Below are 24,493 nucleotides of genomic sequence, written 5' to 3'. Positions count from 1 at the left end.
CTGTGTATATGTAGCAGCTGCCTTGAGACTTAAAAAAGAAGCTTTGCATACCATTACATGGTGTGCATTACATGCCTAGATTAGTATAAATAACATCTTTCACACCTAGTGTTTTTCCTGGCACTAGATATACGAAGGTTTACATAATAACAGCGTACAGCTAGGGTAATGTTTAGGCTGGTGATGGTATATTATATATTCTGTAGGAATACTGAAGATGAACTATGTCAGCAAATGGAATATAGGACCCAAATAATCCCATTCTTTTGTGCATTCTAAGAGCTCACCTGGCTACTGGAGAATAACCCTGGCAAGTGGTGATTCCATACATTGCACGGAGATGGCACCATTATTTTGCTCCACTGTGGGCACAGTGGCTAGAACAGGGGGCATGCCACAGGTGGGGCTGGGGAGATGGGTTAGGCACTAACAGGGCCTCCCCTGTTAGAAGGAATCCTGGGGCTAAAGGCAGCAAAGGGTAAATTAAAGTAGCTCTGAAGCTATGCTAATTTGTGCTGGGATGTGTGCAGGCTCCAGAAAAGCCCCAAATGCAGGGAGGTATTTTTCTCTGGACTTAGTTCTCTAATGAGCAGAAATTAAACAATAAGACCCATAATAGTTCTTCAGTGGGAAGTCCCAGGAAAAAAAATGGTACTGTGTTTTTTTATGATGCTTCAGGATTAATGTAATTTTTCCAGCTACACACTGTCACATCAAAATAAACAATAGAACAGGACAATGACCAATAGTTTTTTTCTCTCTGTCCCTGTAAATTTGCAAGCACAGGTTAGATACTTGGCTGGGATGTTTTAATCAGGGATGATCTTGCCTTGAGCAGAAGACTGGAACCTTGCAGCCCTACTTTCCTATGATCCTGTAAGCTATACTTTATATTTCACAGGATATCCCATTATGTATATCCCATTATAACAATCTTCCTCATTCTCTAGTCCACTTTCTTTGAACCAGTCCATGTAACCAAGGCCTACAGGTGTTGTGGAGGGTAGTGCATTTAGTCCAAAATTGGAGGGAATGCCTGACGTTAGTATATAGAGGCAGGGTAGATTTGCACCTTATTGACTACTGACTTCAGAGTAACATGGCCAGTAGAATAACTGAAGATGGGTGACTGGGGCAGTGGGTGTCACTTTTGTGGTGGAGGGTGCAAAAATAACCCCAGGTTCAGAGCTTCCTTTGAACATGTCTAACTACTCTCTCTGCTCATTAGTATATGTCAAGGATGATGACTTCCAGAGAGAGCCACATCCAGCCATACTTAGCCAGCAGAAAAGATGTGCTCATGCACAACTTCGGAGCTTGAAGGGGGATTAAGTGGGGAAAATAAAGATGCAAAATAATATATTTTTTCTTCTTCACAAAGATTTGAAGAAGCATAGGATTGTGGAATGATGTGGCAGTGAACCACAAAGAAAATTATGGTACTACTCCTGACATTACACTGTGATAGATGTGTCACTAGGTGGGTAATATTACCTTTCTCTATTTTGTGAAAGAATAGCTCTTCAGGTCCTCCTGGTTGCTTAATAGAAAAATCATCTGGTATTTCTAGTTGCAAGGACAGAAAATCTTTCGTCCCTTCTCTTCTCTCTTTACATTTCCTAGAGCTATTTGGAGAATGAGGAAGATGGGTGAAAGCTGGTAACTCTTTTATTTCCCAGGAGAAAGCTCTCCAAAGAATTTGCTTTACATTCCCACTTCTGTTTCACAAACAAGCAGTAAGGAAATAGACTGGGATCTGCGCTCTTCCTCAGGGAGGGTGTGGAAAATTAGAGGTTCTTGCATCATGAATGTCAGAATTACCTTTCCTGGATGAATAATAAGGCGGCCAATTCTGCCTTTAATTCATTTTCCTACTTTACCAACAGTGTGTGTAATATGAAAGATTACATTCTTTTTTAACCTCTCTGCCATACCCAGAAAGTACAGGATAAAGTAAAAAAAATGGGATATTGGCCTTAGCTTCCCTCTCACTCTTTTTTAATTTCAAATTTGCCTACCAGAGAGTAGATTTTTCCACTCTTATTAAGAATATCACTTTACCCCAAAAGTAGTCAACATATGAAATTATTCATAGAGTAAGGGTGGGAGAGTGTGGCCACATATTTTTATAATATACATGGCAAAGAGATACAATGAACTAAGGAAGGGGGTTTCATAGAGTACACATTTTTAATTCTCCAGTACCTACCAAATCTCCAGCCATCAGATGCAGAAAGGTCTCCTAGCTGGCAGCTAAGTTAGCTCTGTGTGTACCACCGACTCCATGAACCTAATATTTATGCCTCCTCACATTAGTGGTGAACATCTAACAATGACTCTACACAGAAAAACGTTTTGCCTCTGAGCTGTTAGGGGACTAGGCTTGGGATTTTCACCACAACATCATGTGATGGAATCAGAGATGGAAGAAGAAAGCCTCTCTGAAATGCAAAGGCCTAATAACCACGATCAACACCACTAATGCATTTTCACAGCCACAGACGAAGCCACAAGTTAATCTCATAAATTGTTTCTTTTCCACTTAACATTCCACCTGCAATCGATTGCTCAGTGTACTGCTGATAGACTCTTGGTTCTGCGATGTTGTTGCCAGTCTTATTTTAATAGTATTTTCTCTGGTATAAATAACCTGTTTAGTTTATTGTTGTGTATATGCATTCAGATTCAGAAAAGACTATGAATAAAGGTATTTTTGTAGGCAAAAGATACAGTCTTTCAAGCCACTAATAATTAGAACAGATATTTGGATGATTATAAATAGTTTGATACAGTTTGCAACAAGACAAATTCTAGAAGAAATAATTTATTTTAAAGTGCTAAGAAATCAATATACTTTGATACTTATCGATGGTCATTTTATGAGACCATTTTGTAATCTGGGCATAGGCAAGTACATATCTCAAAGAATCCAGAACTGAATATGATGTATAAGGTCTAGTTAATCCCATAAGCACATAGGTTTGGAAGGGAGTTACTGGCCACTAATTCTAGTCCCCTTGTTCAGACAGTGCTTTGCCTGGGCTGAGTTTTATTTACTCAACTATGGTTGCCTATGTTTGTACAGTACATAGTGCAATTGGGTTGTGGGCTGATTGGCACTATCAACACAGAAAATAATGATAAAAATGGGTTTACAAGCAGCCTTTGGTATACGTATACATGTACTATGTACCCATACTTTACTGCATATAGTGCACATCAAGTCTTTTAAGGGATCACTTTATAAATTCTTTTAATACTTTATTAATCCTGTTCTACTACTTGTTATTTAGAATTGCATTTCTTTATACCGGTTAAGATGTTTATTTTTAGGGTACCTGAAGCTAATGGGCCAGATGCTGAGCTGGTGTTACTCAGCACTGTGCTATTCACATCAGTGCCAAAAATCTGACAGCTACGCCACCTCACTATAGCTGAGAATTTGGCCCAGGACCTTTATTCCTTCATTTATTATTTAACTATCTTCACTGGGTTCTCTCAGGTTTGTAAATGATAAGCATGGCAAAGAAAATCCTACTTTATTAAAAATTCTCACTGCATTAACTCCATCATGACATGCATAGAGATGAAGGGAGGTTTGCCAGTCTGATTCTCCATTCCTTTTATAACTGGCTGTCCTGCTGAAGCAAATAGGGTGGAATTCAACCAATGCAGCAATGGATTCATGCTCTTCAGGATGTTCCTTAAGACATGCTTAACAACAACATGCAGTCTTTTCTGTCCTCAAAATTATAAAAATCTCCTTTGGGCTTGATTCTTTGTTCATTCGATAACATTGGTCTGATTACACTGATTTCAGTAGAGACCTTGCCTTACAGCAATGTTTATGAAAGGAAAGTTGGACTCTGAGTTTAGTTGTGTTTCCAGGCATTTAAGTTATATGGATTAGTTACAAGTCTACTGTTAAATATGCCTATTAACATTATATAATGTCTTCAAAACATTTAGGGACCTCACACCCCATGGCCACATTAGTAGAGACTGCACCAAGTGGGGACCATGTGTCCCTGGCGCTGCACAGTGCACCTTTTTGTTCCATCATGTGCCTGGCCTTGGGCCTGCAGGCTCCCTAGCAATGTGGGGTGGGCTGTGCTGTGCTGCACCACCCTGCATTAGGGGAAGGGGAAAGGGGAAAGGGAAACTAGTGAGAGAAGGAGCTCAGAGACACCAGCTGCTTGTGTAGTTGGAAGGAATGAGGGCTGGTGGGAGCCCAGGGACTGCAATTTAACCCCTTACTAGCCAAATGTGGCCTGCAAGCTGCCAGTTGAACAGTCCTGTTATATAACATAAATAAGAAGAAAATAATTTGGCTAGGCCAGCAGGACAAAACAAAATGTGTACCAACTATTTGCTATGCAAATTGAACTCACTGTATCCTAACCTCATGAATTTGGATTGGAATTTATATGCTTACAGCCTTTCCATTTTCAGATGTTGGTATGAAACTATTAACAATGGCAGGTTATCTATAAATGACTAAGTTTGTTTGAAGGACAATGCTACACTATCATCTGTTTCTCCTTAAGTACATTTGCAGAATTATGAAATTAAGCATTAGAAGTTCTTTGCCCACTTTTATGTTAAGCAATATTTATATTTTGCAATGTGTTCAAGTTTTGTTAGCTGATACATTTTTATTTGCATGGTTTTTAAATAGGAATTATAAAAATGGGAGTATTCAAAGAATTATCACCACTAGACTGAACCTAAAAAAGCCCCTTTCCAAAGAAATTTAGTTTCTCATTTGATTTAAGCACTAAACAATTTATAAAATACCTATTTAAAATGTATTTTTTATTATTTTTCTTTATAATATCAAAAATGAGGTTTTTTCCAACCTTTTGGATAGCAAGAATTATACAAATCAATTGCAAATTGAATCTAAAATACTGCACATCTTTCTAACTTGACTATTTTATTAGAGTTTAATTTGTATGAGGTTGTTACACAGTGCATACACACCTGATAAAGGTTATGATATTGTTTCTAAAACATTTCTCCAGATCACTCCATAAATTGCTTCTTACACTCTGGCACTAGTCTAACACATGTACTTCTTAGACCAGTGATTCTCAACCAGGACACGGCAGCACCCCGGGGTAGCTTGAGTTCTTTTAAGGGTGCTGTGGGGCACCATACAGCGTTAACAGTTAGGTGTGCAAACCTGATTTACAGGATAAACCAACAGATATCAACAGGAAACCATAGTGTCAAAAACAGTCTGACCTGTTGTAGTCTAAGTTCTTTAAAGCAAAAGAACAGTTCTATTATTTTTTCGTAGTCAAAAAACAACTGAAAACCAAGAGCTGGCATTTTCCAAGGGGTGCCTTGAGTCTAATGAAGGGTGCCTTGTAGCTAAAAAGGCTGAGAACTGCTGTCTTAGACACTCTAAAGGGATGACATTGCTGAGAATTCCAGTATTTTAGATAGCAGAAAATATTCTTCAGTCATTATTCAGACCTACGATGTGTGTGTTCTCTGTGTGTGTGAACAAGGCTATATTTATGTATGTACACGTGTGTGTGTGTATAAACAAGTGTATGCGCATATATAAATACATATGTGTGTGTATGTGTACGCACACATGCATGCATACATACATATACGTATATACGGGATGGCATCTGATTTTCTTTGCTGAATGCTATGTTTTGACTATTACAAAATTGCTTAGCTTCTATTATTTTCCTCTTTCCTTTTTTAGTACATGCAAAGGTTTATGACTGAAATATGAAGGCTAGAAGAGCACCTGTCCTGAACTTGAATATGGCTTAAAAGGATCCAGTTATATGCTGTATATTATATTTTAACATCTAAATGGAAAATCAGTATTGTTGAACTGTATTTAGATCCAATGTGTTATAACCTCTCCTTTAAAACACTGTAAAATGGAAACAAGCACCATATGCAACTTTCCTGCGGAATATAAAAATAAGTTGAATGAGGGATTTCAGATCAAATGCTGTACTGATTTAGATTTGATGGCATTGGGACTTTAACACTGTCACAAGATGGATGTACCAGAATTTTACTTAATCTGTGTTTATTCCAGATAGAATCTTTACAATAGATAATATTAATATCTCAACAACTCCATATCATTGTTTAAAATGAAAGCAATAAAAATTTAAAGGGAAAAAGGAACAAAATGGGAATTATAAATAACACTAAAGAATCACATTATTCTATAACTCCAAACTCTTATTCTGTCTGTCTGACTGTATTTGTTGAGCCTTGATTTGATTAGAACAAGAATCATATTAATAACTGTAATATATTAATATTATACAACCAAGTTTCCTTCTCTACAGAGACACTGACTTGTATAGTTACATATATAGTTAGTAGAAAGGGACAACACAGAAAGCAGTGCTAGTCCCAGGATTATGTCATTATTTGCATTATGTCAAATATATAAAACCCTGAATCCATTCTATTTCATTTTGGCTGTGTGCTTGAAAAACATAAAATACAGCATAATAGATATTCTCAGCCTAAATATAACCTCAACAGAATGGACATAAGTCAACTCAAATGGGCTGGCCAATATAATTTAAACTCAAGTTATTTTGTCAATTTATATTTGTCTTTATTTTTTCTTCAGATTTTTCTTCAACCAAATGTTTTATTCCTTTGTTTTAGAGTGTCTAAGACAGCACTTCTCAGTCTTTTTATCTACAAGACACCCTTCGTTAGACTCAAGGCACCCCTTGGAAAAAGCCAGCTCTTGGTTTTCAGTTGTTTTTTGACTACGGAAAAATAACAGAACTGTTCTTTTGCTTTAAAGAACTCAGAAAGACCACAACAGGTCAGAATATTTTTGACACTATGGTTTCCTGTTGAAAACTCTTGGTTTATCTTGTAAATCAGGTTTGCACACCTAAGAGTGCTAACTTTGTATGGCACCCCACAGCGCTCTTCAATATTTAGTATTTATTGAAGGATTTAAAAATATAGATGTACGGGCCAGATCTTTGGCCAACTAAAACAGCTTAGCCAATTAGTACAGCTTCCCTGACTTTAATACAAACATAACCCGTTGGTCCTTCTGGGTTGCTTTGCTTTTAAAGAAATTGCTTAAAAACATTAACAAACACAAAAGAGTGCTGATTCCATAATCCATCCTATTCCCATCACAGCCCATTTCAAATTCCTCCTCAGTTTATGTGGGACATGTACCTCTTATTTTATAATAAAAGCTAACTAAATGTCTCCTCTGAAGAAATTAATTGCAGGGCTTTTTTGTTTTTTGAACCATATGCTATACTTCAGAGTCCAGTGAAAGTTCTCTCTCTCTCTCTCTCTCACATACACATACACACATGCACACGCATGCACATGCACATGCACACACACACACGTGCGCGCATGTGCACAGAGTAATGGATTTTCTTGTTTTGCTCCATTAGAAATTATAATCCTTTTAGGCTTGCCTGGACAAATAGTCCCCATACTTTTATAACAATAGAGACTTCTATTACAGTTCAGCAAAAAACTTTTGAAGAGAAAGATAAATAACTTTTACCAAAGATACTGGTGGTCGCTCTGTTTTTCCTCATCAAGTACATGGCCCAGGACAGAGGAGATGGCATGCCAAAATGCCCGTTGTTCATGCTTAAATCTATGAGATAACCAAGCAGTAGCCAAACACTGCCAAAGATCTGCAGAAACTAAATGAGAAGAGGGGAAAGCTCTTCCTTTTCACTTCACTCCTTTTCTGCCCTAGAGATCACTATTTAACATGAGCAAATTGAAAAATGACATGCAGTCATACTTAGTATGTTTTTTTTTTCCACTAACCAAACTCACAAGAGACTTCCCATCCTTTTTTTTTGCCTCAGGCATTTATAGGCTAGTAATTTTCATTTAGCTACTCAAATGTTTTTTTCCTACCCAATTAGAGTGGAAGTGGATGAAGACTTATAGTTTGCAGGTTTTTTCTGCTTTAATATTTTGGTGGAATATTCTATTGGTATTTTGTTGATATATTTTTCTAAAGTACAACTGTCTGTTACAAGTAGACAGAATAATAATACTGATAAGAGGAACAGGATTTGGTCTTTACTTTGTGCTCCTACATGAGAAAAGAAGTTATCTCATGCTTTTACATCTGGAAACTGAAGTAATAGACACACTTTTATATCATATGATTCCAGAATGTATATGGAAATAATCTTGTCTAAAAGCGTAAGAGTTAATATTATAAACTGTCAAAACTTTGCAGATGTTATGTGGCTGAGTCCAGCAATTTCATAGACTGCTTATGCAAATATGCATTTGTGGATTTTTCAGAAATGTTAAGCCAGATACAGAAACACACTCCAGCTATTTTGCAAACCAGATTTCAGTGATTTGTGTCACTATCACAGGCAGAATGGTATTAGTAAATCCGGCCTCTTGACTTCACCATGCAGATTTATACAGCATCTCTTACATTGTACTTGAGGCAAAGCATGTTTGGTAGTCGCATAAAAAATGGTAAAAGAAATGACTGTGTAGGCCATAGTAGCAACCCTACACACCATAGTTGACATCCTTTTTGTAAGAAAGGGTGCACTGACTAGATGACAAAACTATTCCCATTTATTTGCACTTCATCTCATCTCTATCTAAACTGGGAAACCAATTATATACCATGGTAACTTATATTATGAAAATAGCTAGATAGGTTATGATAAATCATACACAGACGGCTCCAGAAAAAAGGCAGAGAGGAATACTGAGAAGTAGAGCTTTGGAAGGATCCAGACTTCATCTTTACATTGACTTCAATGGTCTTTAGATTAGGCCCCTACTGCATTTCCTAAAAGGAAGGCATTATGGAGAGTATAAAAGGTAAGTTTTGTACTGGACTGCTGGGCCAGAATTGAGTAAAAGCCCACCTTCTATTGTATCACTGTTTTCAAACATTTTTAGGGAAGTTTTAAAGATCATTTTACCATATCAAGATACAATTTATTTTAATTTTTAAGAGCTTGGAAAAAGTAATTATATAGGTGCCAATTTCAAATTTCAAAATATTGGCCTAACCCTGCTATTCCTCAATGTGTTGTGCCATTACTGAAATCTGCAAGGAGATGAATGTATGGACTAATAGAAACATTAGACTTTAAGATTTACTAAAGATTTGATGTTTGCCAAATTTCATGTTTCAAGTTGAAGATGCTTTTGAAAGTTTTATATATTATATGAAGTTAAATAAAAGCTATACGGTAGAGATCTCATGCATTAAACTACCGGCACAAATACTTTTGATGACTGAGATCCAGATCTTGAAAAACTTCAATGCCTAACTGCTGTCATGTCAGTAAAATTACATGTTTAATTGTTTGCAAAACTGGGTCAAAGTTATAAATCTAGGATACTAGGTTTTAATTCCTGTTCTATCTCAGAATGCTGCAATCCAGTTACTATATAAGATGGACCAAATTATACATTTATGGCTGAAAAAAGCTGACATGAAAATTTATGTAGGAACTGTTTGTCTGTTGTTTTCATACCGAACAGAAAGGCAAGCAATAGTACAGCTTTCCTCTTTGATCTCTGTCTTAACATAGTGTGCGTTAAGTAAGAGGAAAGCAATCTTCACAAGTAATATACTGCATTTCCCCAGGAAAAAATGGGGGGAAGGGGGAAGAAGAGAAACCAGTGACATGAAATGATACAGCAAAACCTCTACCATCCTAGAACTATTGCACAATCTTGTGTTGTAACATTATTCAACTGTAACAGAAGGACCATGTGGGACCTCAGGCAAATGTTTCATCAACTGCACGGCAAGATGTTTCCTGGGCTTTGCAGACAGTGGTTCAGCGAAGGTGCAATAGCCCTTCTGTTGCAAGCTAGATAAAGCACTCCTGCCAGCCACTTATCTTCAAATGCTAACTATATGGATAAGGTTCTTTCTATCCCTGGCATTGAATTTAAGCTTGTGAACTTTACAGAGTTTTATTACTTGATTCCCTCGTGTGTTTATCAGACAGTTTATATCTTCCTTGTCCTAATGCCTCTTGTCTGTCTTTCAGAGTTTGAGCATCTTGTGTATATTTACATAAAGATAAGATATGCAGGGCTGTATAATTCACTTATATGTTGCCACCGAAAAGCACTGACTTCTAGGGAAAAGGAAGTTAAGATGGATACTATACTGGGGTTCAGTGTTTGTTATCACATTTATCATAATAATAATATTTGGGTGGAGCCAGAAGATACAGTAAACTGCAAAGGGTTTAAACTTAAGATACTTTCTTTCATTCCATTTTCTTTTGTGGTCTCTGCAATGCAGAAGCACCAACCAACTCTCATAAAAGAAAATGTTTACCTGCCATTATATGTATTCTAGTAATGTAAAAGGTCCATAATGTATATGCAAGTAAGACCTTTAAAGTATTTTTATTGTATCAATGTGCTCATGATCCCATATACCACACTGCAGATGTATGCCAAATAAATGTATAATAGCAAAATACAGTATGGACTGACAGAGGAATATATGGTAATAATCAAAGATAGAGGCATTTAAATTCTTACATGGTTACAGCAGAAACTGTGACTGTGCCAGTTCTAGACTCAATGCATATTTAAGTTACATGTGCAATAATCCACAACATCCATTTAAAAATTAGGGGCCTATACCTTTGAGATACCTTGCACCTGTACCTCTCACTGATTTTAAATGGAGCCTGTATCTTTGAGATACCCTGCACCTATACCTCTTCCTGATGTGAGCACCCTTCAGATACCATTATAGAACATTACAACTTAATAAGCTCAAATATGGTACATGTTTTACAACACAGGATATAACAGTCTGATGAAAATAAATGGGAAAGGTTAAAAAGATACAAGTAAGTAGCACCACTATATTATTTTATAATGTGCCATTTGCGTGCTTCTAAAAAACGGCAGTGAAAAAGCAGTGGAGTCAGGTTTTCAGTCTTATAGTGACATGAGCAGTATATAGCTCTCCAATTTTTTTTTACCTTAAAAAACACTCAGTTAACAAAACTCAGTATCTTCCAAATGTATAGAGTACTTTAATATATTACTTCTCAAAATTTCCATGTAATGTGCATGCCAGTACATGTCCTGAGAAGTTAATACTTTTCCATTTGAGATACTTGCACTGACCGAACATGCAGACATGAGAATTGTGCTCTTGGAACACTTACATTTATTTGAAAGATTTGGGTTCTCTTATAGGAGCTGGAGCTCAGATTTTCCTCAGACCTATTTATCTACCTTCCAGTGTTAATGTTCAGTCAGATATGGGCATTTGATCCTATTGTGTCTGTTATACAGGAAGCCAGAAGATGTTCCAACCGTCTTTTCTGGCAAAAGATCTCTGAATCTAGTAATCTATGAATGTCTTTTTTAAACAAACGTCTGAAAAGTTTCTTTAATGCAACATTGAGAGCATCTATACCTGTGTATTTTCAGATTTCTTTGAACTGAGTTAAAGCGTACTAGAGATTTTAAAGTAGAATATAGACCGAACAAAGAGGGAGGCAAGAATGAAACCGGATGGAGGACACATCCTGATTTTGACATGCAGCACCATTTTTAACTGTCTTTGAACTATTACATTCTCTCTGCAAAGATTTGAGTAACTTTCCTTTGAAGTAGGTTATCCTTCTATAGGAAAGATGCCTCATGCCTTTTCCAGTGTCTCAGAGATGACTGCTACCCTGTGGTTTAGGGAGGTATTCATTAACAAATAAACTTGACCATTGTGTAAAATCCTAAAAAACATCAAATTTTGGTGCAGATAATATTTATGTAGGTTTTCATGGTGCAAAAAAAGGACATAACCTGAAACCAGGCCTTGAGAGATACTGTTAGTTGTCACTATCAGTAGCATAAGAATGTGGCTGGGTGCCCAGGACAGCTGCTGCATACAAATGTGGTGGCAACTGCTAGCTACCACTACTACAGCAACCAACTGTAGCAAAAGCCTCTTTCTTTTTTATATTTTTACCTTCCACCCCTGTTGGTGCCCAGGGTCCTTTGCCCCTATCACCCCACGCTATGCCACTGCCATGTTTCATTTTATTTATAGTTAAGTGGTTTTCTCAGCAATTGAAAGTTACCAAAACCTGATATTTTGGCAGACTCTCTCTTTCCTCAGTGTCTTTTTTAAAAACAGACCAGAAATGTTAGAATTGTTACTCTTAGAAAAAAATGAATACTTCTAATGGCAATGTATACATTTACAACGTAGCAAGAGCCCTAACATGGAGCTGTGGCTATTCCTGAACAGTAAAATATGCTGTATTTCAAGAAAGAAACAGCATTAGGCAGGTTGTATTCTCAAAGGCAGCTTTGTCTGAGGCAACTACATATCCCTTGATTTACTTTCCACTTCTGCGTTCAATTTGGTGATGACCACTGCTGCAGATTTGCAGAGAAATAGAAAAACATTGTTTCAAGAGCATGTACTAGCCAGAAGGGGGAGCTCCATGATGACCAGGCCAGGCCCGCAATCCCAAACCAGCTAGCTACAGCTGTATCCAAATGCCAATTTACTGCTCATCTCAAAACATCCTGGCCAAACTCTGCATCTCTCCTTTGATCTCTGGAGAGAAAGAGAATCTGCACAGACAGGCTGTTTCCCTATACCCTCAGCTAACAACTATTACTATGGCCACAATTGCTTTGTAATAATACACAAGCGGTAAGCATTTCAACAAACACACACACTTTTCTTAAACCAAACTTAAATTCAGTATGTAAGATTTTTTGCTTGTATCAGGCAAACTTAACCTGTAATCACTGAGATGCCAAAACTCCCTCTGCTGGCGCAACTCCCGTTGTCTTATTGTAGCTGAGAATTTAGGCTGTAGGCTCAGAGAACTGTGAGCTAAACTGGTTTTAAGCAATGGCAGCATTGATGTGGCCATGGAAACAATGAGACATAGTCACCACAATATGGTTGTATGTGAAAGCTGCAACTAATTATCTACTAAAACCAGAGCTGGGTAAGCCACCCACCATGCTTGCTGCTGTGTAGAGCTCAGCTGGCATTGATGGGCCTGGAACTATCACCCTAAGTGTGAGTATTGAATGAGTACTGAAGGCCTTGACCCCTCTGCACCTGTAAGACCCAGGGCTATAAGACCCTGCCTGAAAACATAGCTGATGAGAAACATTGTTTCTTTCTCATAAAAGTTTGAGATTTCAATTTTTTTTCCATTTTGTTTTCCAAAGTTTTAGAGAGAAGCCTGCCCAGTGTCCCAGATGTCTCGTATTTCCAACCAGGATGGATGGTCACCCCAATTCTAAGCCGAGTTAGGTGGTATTAAAGTTAGCACGTGCTGTGAGCAGTTGCACATTGAGGGTGAATACCTTTTCTAAGGGCCCTGTTACACCTTACACTGTGTTGGTGTTAGCTCGAGTTTGGAAACGTCACAGGTTCAGACCAGCAGGCGCCCAGAGGACTGAAATGTAAGAATCCTTCCTTGCCCCCCACCTCCCATTCCAGGCTTTCCCTCTGCCCCCCTAGAGCTCCCCGAGTAATCTCCCCCACCCCCACTGGGGCTCCACCCCTGCCCTTCAGGCTCCCCCTGCTGCCCTCTCCCATTTGCTTGTGGCTGCCCACACTGTCTGTCCCAGGGGAACAGGAAAGGAAGGGTTAACCTGCCTGCCTAGCCACTGATGCCCTGCTGGGCTGCTACTCTTCAGGCTGAGCCCACCTGAAAATAGCAGTAGCAGCAGCAGTGGACAAGCAGGCAGGTTAACTCTTCCCTGTCTGCTCCCCTGGGACAGACTGTTGGCAGCCACATGTAATGTGAAGGGGTGGGTATGATCAGTGATCTGGGATGCTGGGGTGGGTGGCGGCGGGGGTGGTGGGCAGTCAGCTGGATTTGGGTCGGGGGGGAAGGGGACTGGGTGGGGTGTTTTCACTAAGGTGTAGCCTAGAGTGGCTGCACCTTAGTATAACATGATCTGGGTAACACAGTTCAGAGATAATCCTGCCCTGGAGTGGCATAACTTTGAGCCACATTTTGAGTGCTTAGAATCAGTTTCAGGTGTTAATGTACAGACAATGTAGGGGTTAAGAGCTACCCAAAATTACCATGCAACTACGGTGGCCATCATAGAGGACAGTCCAGCTGTCCTCTGTCCTCTATTGATACAAAACTGGATGCTTTTATGTCCTCTATTTTTCTCTTGGGGAGAAAAATAGAGGACATAAAGGCGCCAGGTTTCATATCAATAGAGGACAGAAGACAGAATAGCAGAAAACTGGGATGTCATCTATGTTGGTCACCCTATGTATAACAAGGCCCTAATGTGCATGACTCTGACTTGCTGCTAGAAGGCTGGAGAACAGGGGGCATGGCCAGGAGCTGCCAAGTCTGCCTGGCTCTCTGGCTGTCCACTGGCTCCCTATTCACTTGCCCCCACCCTGTGTGGCTCCCCACTCATCTGCAGCTGTCCGGCAACTTCCTGCTCACTCTTCCTTCTCTCTTGTGGCTCCCCAGCTCTCCCCAGGTTTCTGTCAATCCAGGGCACTACAGTTCTGGATGACAGATCATCTATGTGGGGGTAGGGGGGTAGAGGATGGTAGTGGTGCATCCTGGGGTACTAGAGGACTTCAAATTGCTGGTGTTGGCCCCATAGAGCAGACTGATGTTACTGCAATATAAACTGCCTAACACCAGCTAGAGATAATCCACACTCAAAGACATGTCATTTTGAGATGCTCAGAGGGCATTTAACTCATCTTTTTTTGTCTTACTGCATAGATACTCCTATCTTAAGAGTGTTTAACATGTGAGAAAATAATATTTAACAGTTATATCTAACTGGACCCTTGGGGGTCAGTGTGGGCTGGCTGCTCAAGTATCTGCCCAGCTTCTTGGATGGGATTTGAAACCTGTGATGTCACACAATGACAACACTGAACCTCATCATTCCCCACATACAGATAAAGGCCTATTAATATCCCCCCACATTATTTCTGCTGCTTACTGGCACCTGGGTTGAATGCACTAAGTTCTTTTCCCCGCTCACTTGCCTTGGAGCACAGAGGAAGAGAAAGTAGTGGAGAGAGAAGAGTAAAGCAGCATTCTCCACATGGTAGAGATTAGGAAAGGGTTTGGGGAACACTGCCCCAATATGTCCCACTCTCAACAACATCTCCACTGTGCACAGATCCACCAAAGCCCCCTTCCTGCCTAATGGGATGAGGATTTTAATAAATAATATATTGGTGATTTAAGACTCTTGTCTTGGCATACTTGCTGTACGGAACAGAAATCTTAATGAACGGTGACATCCAGAGAGGAGGAAGCTGATGAAATTTATGATGATAATGCCTTACAATGTTGGATGCTGACAGGTAGGTACACCATCTGCCCCTCAACAAGGACTAGCGTGAACAAAGAGAGTCGTAGCCTGGCTTTTATTAGAATTTTTTTTAAAAAAGAACTAAATATCAAGAAAACATGGTGGAGAGCTGGATGTGTAATTTTAGAGTGAATGGACCTACTCCTGATTTCCAGTACAATGTCTTGGCATTTGATTTTCACTCATGAAACTTACTTTTGGCCTACACTGGGGCTTGGGCTGTCCTAGCAGCAATCTTCAGAGGCATTTCGGAGATTTCTCTGAGAGCTCACATTAGAATGGGAGCTTGACTCCTTTGCTGGTGCTAGTCTGATGACTGGTGGAGATGTCTCACCACTTCACCCAATCCATGCTTTTCACAGAGTCTAGTTCTTGCAGAGGGCCATTCAGCTATGTAATGAACTTCCAAACTAATCAGAGTCTAACATCCTGTAGGTCCTTTTCACTGGAAGTCCCTGCTGTGTGAAACAGCTTTCCCATGACAACCAAATGGATGATTAGAAATGTAAACAAGGTCTTACCCTTGTCAGCCTTCACCTCATCTGTGCCCTCAAATATTTACCAGCATTAAACCTGCAACCAACCCAAGTATAGTCTCTTTCAGTCAGGAAAAGTCGAAGAGCAAAGGGCTTCATGAACTTCCATGAGGAACCTTCTTATGCAGTCCTAGCTTTCATTAGAGGTTCTGGGAAGAGTCTTGCACAAAAGTCTATGATACATAATATGTGTCTGTCTGGCACAATTTGGGGATTGTTAGACCACATGGAATGCTGCACTAGCAAACCTTTATTGCTTCTGGTACCCAAACTAACTCTTGCATTGCACTGTGCTGCCCTGGACATGTCCCTAAAGTCAGAAGGTGCACAAGAAGAACCCATAATGGTCAAGGATATCCTTTGTGTAAATGGGGAAAGGGGTGAAAAGCTCTTGGTAGCCTCTCTAAACATCTACCCTTCAGGGTTATTCTCATTTGAAGGCTGCCTTGCTGCTATAGAACAAAGGAGGCTTTTGTACCCTCCTCTCTTTTCTGCCCCTGTAGCCTATCCAATAATGTTGATTAGGCTTCAGGGCAGAAGCAGCATTTTGCACTTTCTTCTAGGGCAGGATTTCAGTTTGGGAGAAAATTCAAGCTTGCTTTCTTTAATAATTCAAATGGCAGTATTGTGTGGATACTCTTAACTGCTACTTAAAAGTAATTAATTGATTTTCTGACATATCAGTTAACAATGTATTGCACTGACATGAAGTTGTGATTCTGCTCTTGATTGGGCTGGATGACTAGATGCATCATACTCAGTTCAGGAGTTTAGCTTAGAAGACTCTAAATATAGTCAGCTATAAAAAGAAAGGCATTTTACAAGTACTGTTGTCTAAAACTTGAACCCAGCTTTAGCTGCTGTCAAAGTAAAGCATTTCATTGTTATTTACAATGGCTGGCAGTATTTACATTTAGCACATCCGGCAGGTATGAAAAAAGAACTTTTGTCAACAGGAGACAATACCTCACTCAAATGGGACTGAGAAGGTAGTTTGGAGAGATGGCTGATGTACATATATAGCTTTCCTGAGAGTGGTAACTGAAGTGCCTTCAATTTTAATGGCAAGTATTGTTTCTCCACTTGAAATCCCAAGAGGCTGTGCATACAGATGGGTGAATCTGTAGCATTAGCAGAAAGAAGGAACCCAAGGAGATAAAACCTGAGTTCAAGAGACTGATAATGAACTGTAGAGCCCTTTACCTCTCGGGTAGGCCATCAGTTGCAACAAACTGTGCATCAGAAACTATGTCTCCTTACATAGATGTGGGCAGAATCAGAGGGTTATTGTATATTGAAACCAACATTTTCAAGCCTGGTTTATAAAATAAGCAAATAAATAAAACATATCTGATTTGCAGCACCCATAGCTTTCCTTAATTTACTTAGATTTTTTTCCACTCTTAAAGAGCAATTTAATAATGGAGTCAGAAAGTTTACCTGCAGCTATTCAGGTTTGAAAATTTTGACCTGAACAAACAGCAGAAGTAGACTCAGAAAAAAATTCCACTTGTTAGGGATGATGTTATCTTCCCCACTTAGGTTTTTGCTTTACTCCCATCATGTGTAAATTTAAAGGTCAACCCCTTACTTATAAACATATTTCTCATATTGCTTCATGCATTAAATATCATTTTGCTATTGCCTACAGCCTTGTCTTCCTTCTGATTATACAATTGCAAATAAATATTGGGTAAAGGCACAACTTGTATTTCCCCCCACATTTCAATTTTCATAAACACAAATTTTTGTTGATTGTGTTATTTATTTCCATATTTATTTCCAAAACATTTTCCATTTTGGGAAACAGAATGAAGCAGTCACAGTTTTCATTTTGTGGCAGCTTGGGCACTACCATACTACAAAGACTGACATGCTACACAGCTTGTCATGGAGTGCTTGTGGGTCTTGAAAAACAGAAGTGTGTTCAGCCAGTCCTCTGGGATTTTAATTATTGCTCTGGGTTAATTTAATTTTTTTTTTTTTGCTAATAATTTTAGGAAGTCAAGTATGTTGAGATGATGCAGACAAGGTTTCCTTTCCACCATACACTTAGCCACACTAATCATTGGACCAGGGAAGTGTTCAGATACTAAGGAAATTTGCCAGGATCACCATGCTTGTGAACTTAGCTTGATACATATGGACTTTAATTTGCATTCAATGCATAAAGCTTAATGTGGTGAAAGTATTTTAACATCACAATTGTGTATTATCAATCCTTTCCAAGATTTTGCTGCTAAAAAGCTCTGAATTACCAGACACCCTATCCTGTCATATTTAAACTTTGGAAGAAAGGTAATAGGAGAATCAGAGCTGATTCAGTAATGCATATTCTGTGAGGTGTTTAGGTTAAGACTAGATGAATTCTGAAAAAGAAGCACAGTCATATAAATAATTAATGACCCCTCCGTAGATGGGAGAAAGTATCAAGATTTTGCTGAACTCTGATTGATTTTCTGACACAACAACTGAAAAGATGTGAAAGCAGCCACTTGGAGTATAGTCCAGGATATATGATCCATTGTTAAATGGAATTCTGCATTTTAATTACTAACACTGCTCATGTTACATTGATTACGATGTATTAGAAAGTTTACATTAAACCTAACAGGGATGAAAGGGAAGGGAAAAAAACCCAAGCCAAATGGAGAGTCAGATGTATGACTAAAAAAACCCCAACAGAAAAGAGAAATGCTGCCTTATTAATAAGATGCTTATGCTACATTTAGATAATTTTTTTTGGCCCAAACCTAATTTTTTCCCCTGAGAAATGTAAATTCAGGTCAGTTTGCAAACAACAACAGTGAAAACCCCCAAACCTTCTTTTTTGTGGCCTTGTGACAAGGTATTTGGCAGAATTTTCAGATTCCTTGGATCTGACAGGCTGCACTATGAGCACTTCTGCTATGGCCTCAAACTTGCAACCTCTGGGCTGTCAACCATGTGCCTTAGTATCCACCCCCCAGTACCCCTCCCACCAAACAGTTAATGCATTCCAAAAATCTGAATGCTTCATTTCAACATTCTTAAAATGATCAATTTTTAATATAAAAAGTTTTGCTTTGAGATTTAATTAAATTTAATTTAAAAATACTTTAAAACTGTAGCAGCAAAATATTTTATTTCAGGTTGAACCAAACATCAGTTTGACCCCAAATCCTAATTTTTAAAAATGTTTAGGTTTGTCAACATTTTTAAAAAGTTTTCAATTTGAGTCAATCCAAAGCAAATTATTTTTTCAATTGTTCAGAACTACAAACAAACATATGCTTATAGCACTGGTGAGGAAATTATACTTGTTCCCATTTAAAAGCAGTTTGTCTTCATGACATTTCTGTTTTCACACATCACTGTCATGAACAATGGGAGATAGAACATTGAACTGATCACTGATGAGAAATTGACACCTTTCCGGCACCTATTGCTTTCTTCCTTTTGCATGATAAATTATAATACCAAAGTAGTAATGTAAATTAGGTGATTTCTTCACCTGCCTAAGAAAAAAAATGCTTTGCCATGCTCAGGTGTCAGGCTCTTACCTCAGGTTAGTTTATTAGTTCAAACAAAATTCACAAAGTAATACCATGGAAAGTATTCCCACAATAAAAACTCATAGTGGCCTCCTCCTCTGTGTTTCTCTGTACCTGGGAAAAAAGGACAAGCCACTTCCTCTCAGCCTGACTCAGGTGACAAGCAGGTAGCCATTGAACCCTTTCCCAGTTGTTCCACTGGGGGCTGGCGTGGCGTGGGTGCTAAGGTGCATTGTTGACAGCCCAGGGGTCAATAGCTTGTGGCAGTAGCAGAAGTGCTCATGGCACAGCCCTGTGAGAGTCCAACAAATTTACAAATTTTGCTAAATACCTTGTCACAAGGACACAAAAAAGGAAAGGAAGTTGTTCCACTCTGTCTCAGTCATAGCTAAATGTCAAAAGATGCACCAATGAGCCCAAAAGTTCAAACTATATCATATATATCCCATAGCACATACTTTTTTACATTATTCATCTCCAGCTTATTGGAAGTAGAATGAACCGAAATGGGCACATCTAAGCTAAGCTAACACAATACTGAAGAGAAACTTTTACCCTTTAAGAGTTCAACAACAAGAATTTAGAAACAGTGTGTTACTACCATAAATATCAGAAGCCATGACTTTGTCAAACACATTTTCCATTGTCTAAAACCAAAGACAGCAGGATTTGGGTTTGTTGATAGCATCAACCTATTGCTGTTGGATTGACAGCAAAATTAAACTTACTGTCTCTTGCATAACTGTTTTGACCAATATCCATTGCAATCAGATAGCACATGATGACAAGCCTACGGAGTTTGGAGAAAGCAGGAGTTGGATGTGGGAGCAAAAGGAAAAGGAGAAGAAAAAATAGGTTGTGCACAGACTTCTAATGGTTTACAGACTCCAAAATAAACCAAGTGAAGCAATTATATAAACATCAAATCCCTACTAAACTATATCAATTTTAAAGAAAAAACCCAAGAATCTGAATTTAATTTGAATGTTTAATTTATTTCTGATTAATCCATTATTTTAATTAAAAAGCTAGCATATGTCTTATGATGATTTTTTCCTTTCTTGGTATCATAATAGCTACTATTTATTATCTGTTAATCAATACCGTGGAATTGGTGCTTTATACTAGAACTCATTGGGAATAGTCCAGGATTCTGGAGACTGGGAAATGCTGACTCATCAACACCTAAACTATTCTTGGGAAGTGGTCTGTATTAATGAATGGCATTTAAAATAAATAAATCCATTTAAAAGCTTTGAAATTGCTGAAGTATTTTCCTCCACATTTTCTAAATAGAAAAGTTTTCTTTTTTTTTAATGACTTTTTATTTTGATATTGAAGTTCATTTCAGTATTAAAGCCTGAAATATAAACTATAAAATGAAATTTAAAAAATGAAATTTTAGTTGGCCTGAAGCATGTTTCTCTCCTTCCTTTTTTAGTTTTGTTTCACCAGAATTGTCAGGACTCCGACTTTTGTCCCTATACGCATGGGAATTTTTTCAAAATCTCAAAAATTCTAGGGGGACAGGAAATCCATTTCCTGCCCAGCTCCAGTCCATACACAAATTCCTCTTGTTGTAACTAAGAATTGAATAAAAGTGGCTTTTGGTCTCAGCTGATACAAACTATTTTCTATGAAAACACTGGAAATTTCTGTAAACTGGTTCTATCTTGAGTGATCAGATCAAGCAGATGCATTTTACAGTCTTCCCACATTTTTAAGTGCCATAGAGATTCCTGATGCTGCCTGCTCTCAGAGGGGAGGAAAGGAGAAAACAACACCAGGCCAGAGTTTGTGATGGTGCTTCTTACCGCAGCTAACAGCAAGGAATGTGCATACAAGAATTGAGAAGGTTTAAATAAGTAGTTAAACTTTTGGTTCTCGTTGAATAGGAACTTTTCACCAAATCGTGGTAGATGAGAACCCTGATGCTGTTAGCTAGTGGGCTGTTACATAGGTTTGCGCTGAGCTACTCTTGCGGTAGCAAACAGCAGCCACCCCAGGAAAACCACCAGAGCATGGCTACTACAGCAGTTGTGATGGCTGGGGCAATGCACATCCTGGGAAGGTGCTGGGCTACTGGAGGGACTGTGGGATCCAGCAGGATTTGTGGGGATATGTGCTATCTGCTACCAGATGCCTTCTTTTGTATGGCGAGATGGTGGCTAAAAGAAGAGGTTCTGCCATGACAGAGGAGATCTGAATGCAACTCTTTTAAAGTTTTGAGGGGAGAACCTGACTTCTGTTAGGAAAAGTATGTAATGTAGGCCAGCCCTTACAGAGCTGATGCTAAAAGTTAAAGGGAAACAGGTAAGATACATTCCAATCTCTTGCTGGCATTTTTAGGATTGGTATGGTACTCCTTTACAAAACCTCAAGCAAAAAGTCACAGTAGTTTCAGCTGACCTGCCCGTGTAAGAAAGGAGGTGCAGGATCAGGCCCTTGGACAGTAGTTTAAAACAATGGTACACTTGTCTATGAAGAGGGTCACTGTTTTTTTTTCACATAATTGACCTTAGACACGCCTTCATAATAAAAAGCTGACATGGAGAGATGGCCAACAAAAATAACAGCAACAACAATAATAATAATAACAATACTGCATTGGATCTGAACAAGGTGTGATATCCTGGGACGGAGGGAGAAAATAGGTGATTGGTATATACATTTTCTAATTGTGTGATCTATTGCCAGCATTACTAGAAATACAAATCATTGCATGCTTATACAGCTCCAGCAAGATTGTCTGAAAAGGAGTGAGTTTGGTGGTCTCTCTTACGTTCTTAGTGGTTTGTAGTGTACCACATATCTGGCTCATTTCCAGTGGAGCCCGAGTACTGGGGAAAAATCATTTACCAATTAGCATGGAGATAAAAATATTTCCTTCTCCAATTGGGTGGTCTCTTTTATGGCTGAAATGAAATTAGATCCAGGAAGTGGCAGGTATTTCTGAGATTAAAGCTTGATAATACCAAATATAAAATCCAGAGTTTTCTCTGAAATAATTATTATAGCATTTCAGAAGGGACTGTATTTGCAACTTTGAATATGTATGATTTGTGGAACATGGAGTGAGGAATTATATAGGAATATGATAAATCCTGGAAATTTTAGTGTCCATTTCTGTCAGTTTTGCTGCTTTAATTTGACATGCGTACAACATGTTATCTTATATAAATACATTCTACACATATGAGAAAAGATATAGGAAAAATCTACCTGCCAGGTAAAAAAACAAAACAAAACAAAAAACAAAACCAAAATGAAACAAAACAAAAACCTAAATAAAAATTACTTCATAACTAGGGAGCGGATGATACCCTCACTTATTCAGAATAGTAGAGATATCAACTGATGTCAGAGGAACTCCTTGTTAAATAAGGTGCTATCCATCATATGTGTGAATATTGCAATATGATCCCAATATGGTTAATGCAAATATGTGTCTTTGGTATCAAGCTTTCCATGGCCTCAAATTTTACGTGTCAGTTTTGTTACAGTTTGGATATGTTGCACAGAAGAACCTCCATAAAAGAATTAAACAAGTTACATATGCACTAGCATGTTCTACCAGGCTCTAACATAGACAGGTCCATGGGAAATACTTGTTGGTTGCTTGTTGTCTCCTAGGATAGGAAAGATCTTCACCAGGTCCTCCCTTCCAACAGGGGACCTTATATGGCAGGTGCTTATAGTTTACATCACCTTGACACAGCAGCTCCTATTTCCATTCATGCCCCAGTGTAATAAAACCCTCTTGCACTGCATCAGATCATGATATCACATGGGGGACCTATCCTTGTGTGATTTGACACGTGGCAATAAGAACTAAAATTTACAGATGATTTATTTTTTAAATACGTGTAGAAACAGGCAACTGATAAGCTAGTATGCATTTTGATGTTATCTGTTATTAGGTAGCAGGCATTCTGCTATGGTTACAGCTTTTGCCTGTATATAATCAATACCCAGTGGAAAAAAACAACAAAAGTATGACCAAATATTTAAAGAATGCTTGTAGATGATTGCTCAGGATACTTAGGGTATTTATTCTGATCTACAAATTCCTAATCCTGAAAGTGGGTTTTTTTAGCAGGGTCTACATGGTACTAAAGGGTCAGCAGTTCAGTTTAAGTGTTTTAATTAAGGTCCACCTGAAACACACACACAGTTCAGGAGTATACAAAAGAAAAAAAGTGTGGATTTAAGCATCACAGAACCTTTAACTTCTGCTTTGCGAAAGAAGAAAAATGAAAAAGAAGAAAAAAAAAACACCTCACCAAGAACATGATCCAGTTACAGCATTGGGATTATAGAATTTCACAGGCATGTGTGTACTGTTCTGTAGTCTTGCAAAACACTCCTGAAAAATTATAGGGCTCTATAAGGAAGCTCTTGTCTCATTTCCTCTTATCCCTTAAGGAGCTATATTTACTGAGGGCTATATACTGACATTTGTGGGAGTCATGTGTGTGAATCAAAGATAGGATGTCCACTTCTTACTGGGTTTTCCTACTTGACTAATTGTTGCTGCTGATTGGGGATATGTGAGTAGCGAGAAAAAATATTCAAGAACATTCATTCAGAAAAAAATAATTAATGTTTTCCAAATAGAATTTTGTTGCAAGGATTTTTATGGTCTATTTTTAATTATTCACAATTAGTGAATAATTCTGTTAAACCTGTTTCAATAAATAGTCCAATAAACATTTCTTTTCTTCAGAGAAACTACTGTGGTGCAATCATTAATGCTTTCAGTGCAGTGGTAACTAGTGCTGCTACGATTCTCTGCGTGAATACAACACAACTTCTCCAAGGTTCCCATTTACTGTTGGTATTTCATGGTGCATTAGGCAACAGCAGGTAATACCTTTTGCAGTAAAAGGAATACAGATCTAAAAGCTGTATTATGTGGCTTTATTTTGTATGCCTTTGTGAAGCAGATAGACAATTTATTACAACTGCATAAAAAACGTACAAAAATCTATCCAGCCAAAATCAGGAAGCTTTCTCCTGCCTAGTTTTCACAACATACTATACAGCACAGAA

The sequence above is a fragment of the Gavialis gangeticus genome, unplaced genomic scaffold, assembly GCF_001723915.1.
Source record: "Gavialis gangeticus isolate Ggan-Ray unplaced genomic scaffold, GavGan_comp1, whole genome shotgun sequence".
In the NCBI taxonomy this organism is placed as follows: domain Eukaryota; kingdom Metazoa; phylum Chordata; order Crocodylia; family Gavialidae; genus Gavialis; species Gavialis gangeticus.
This window is presented reverse-complemented; position numbering follows the sequence as displayed.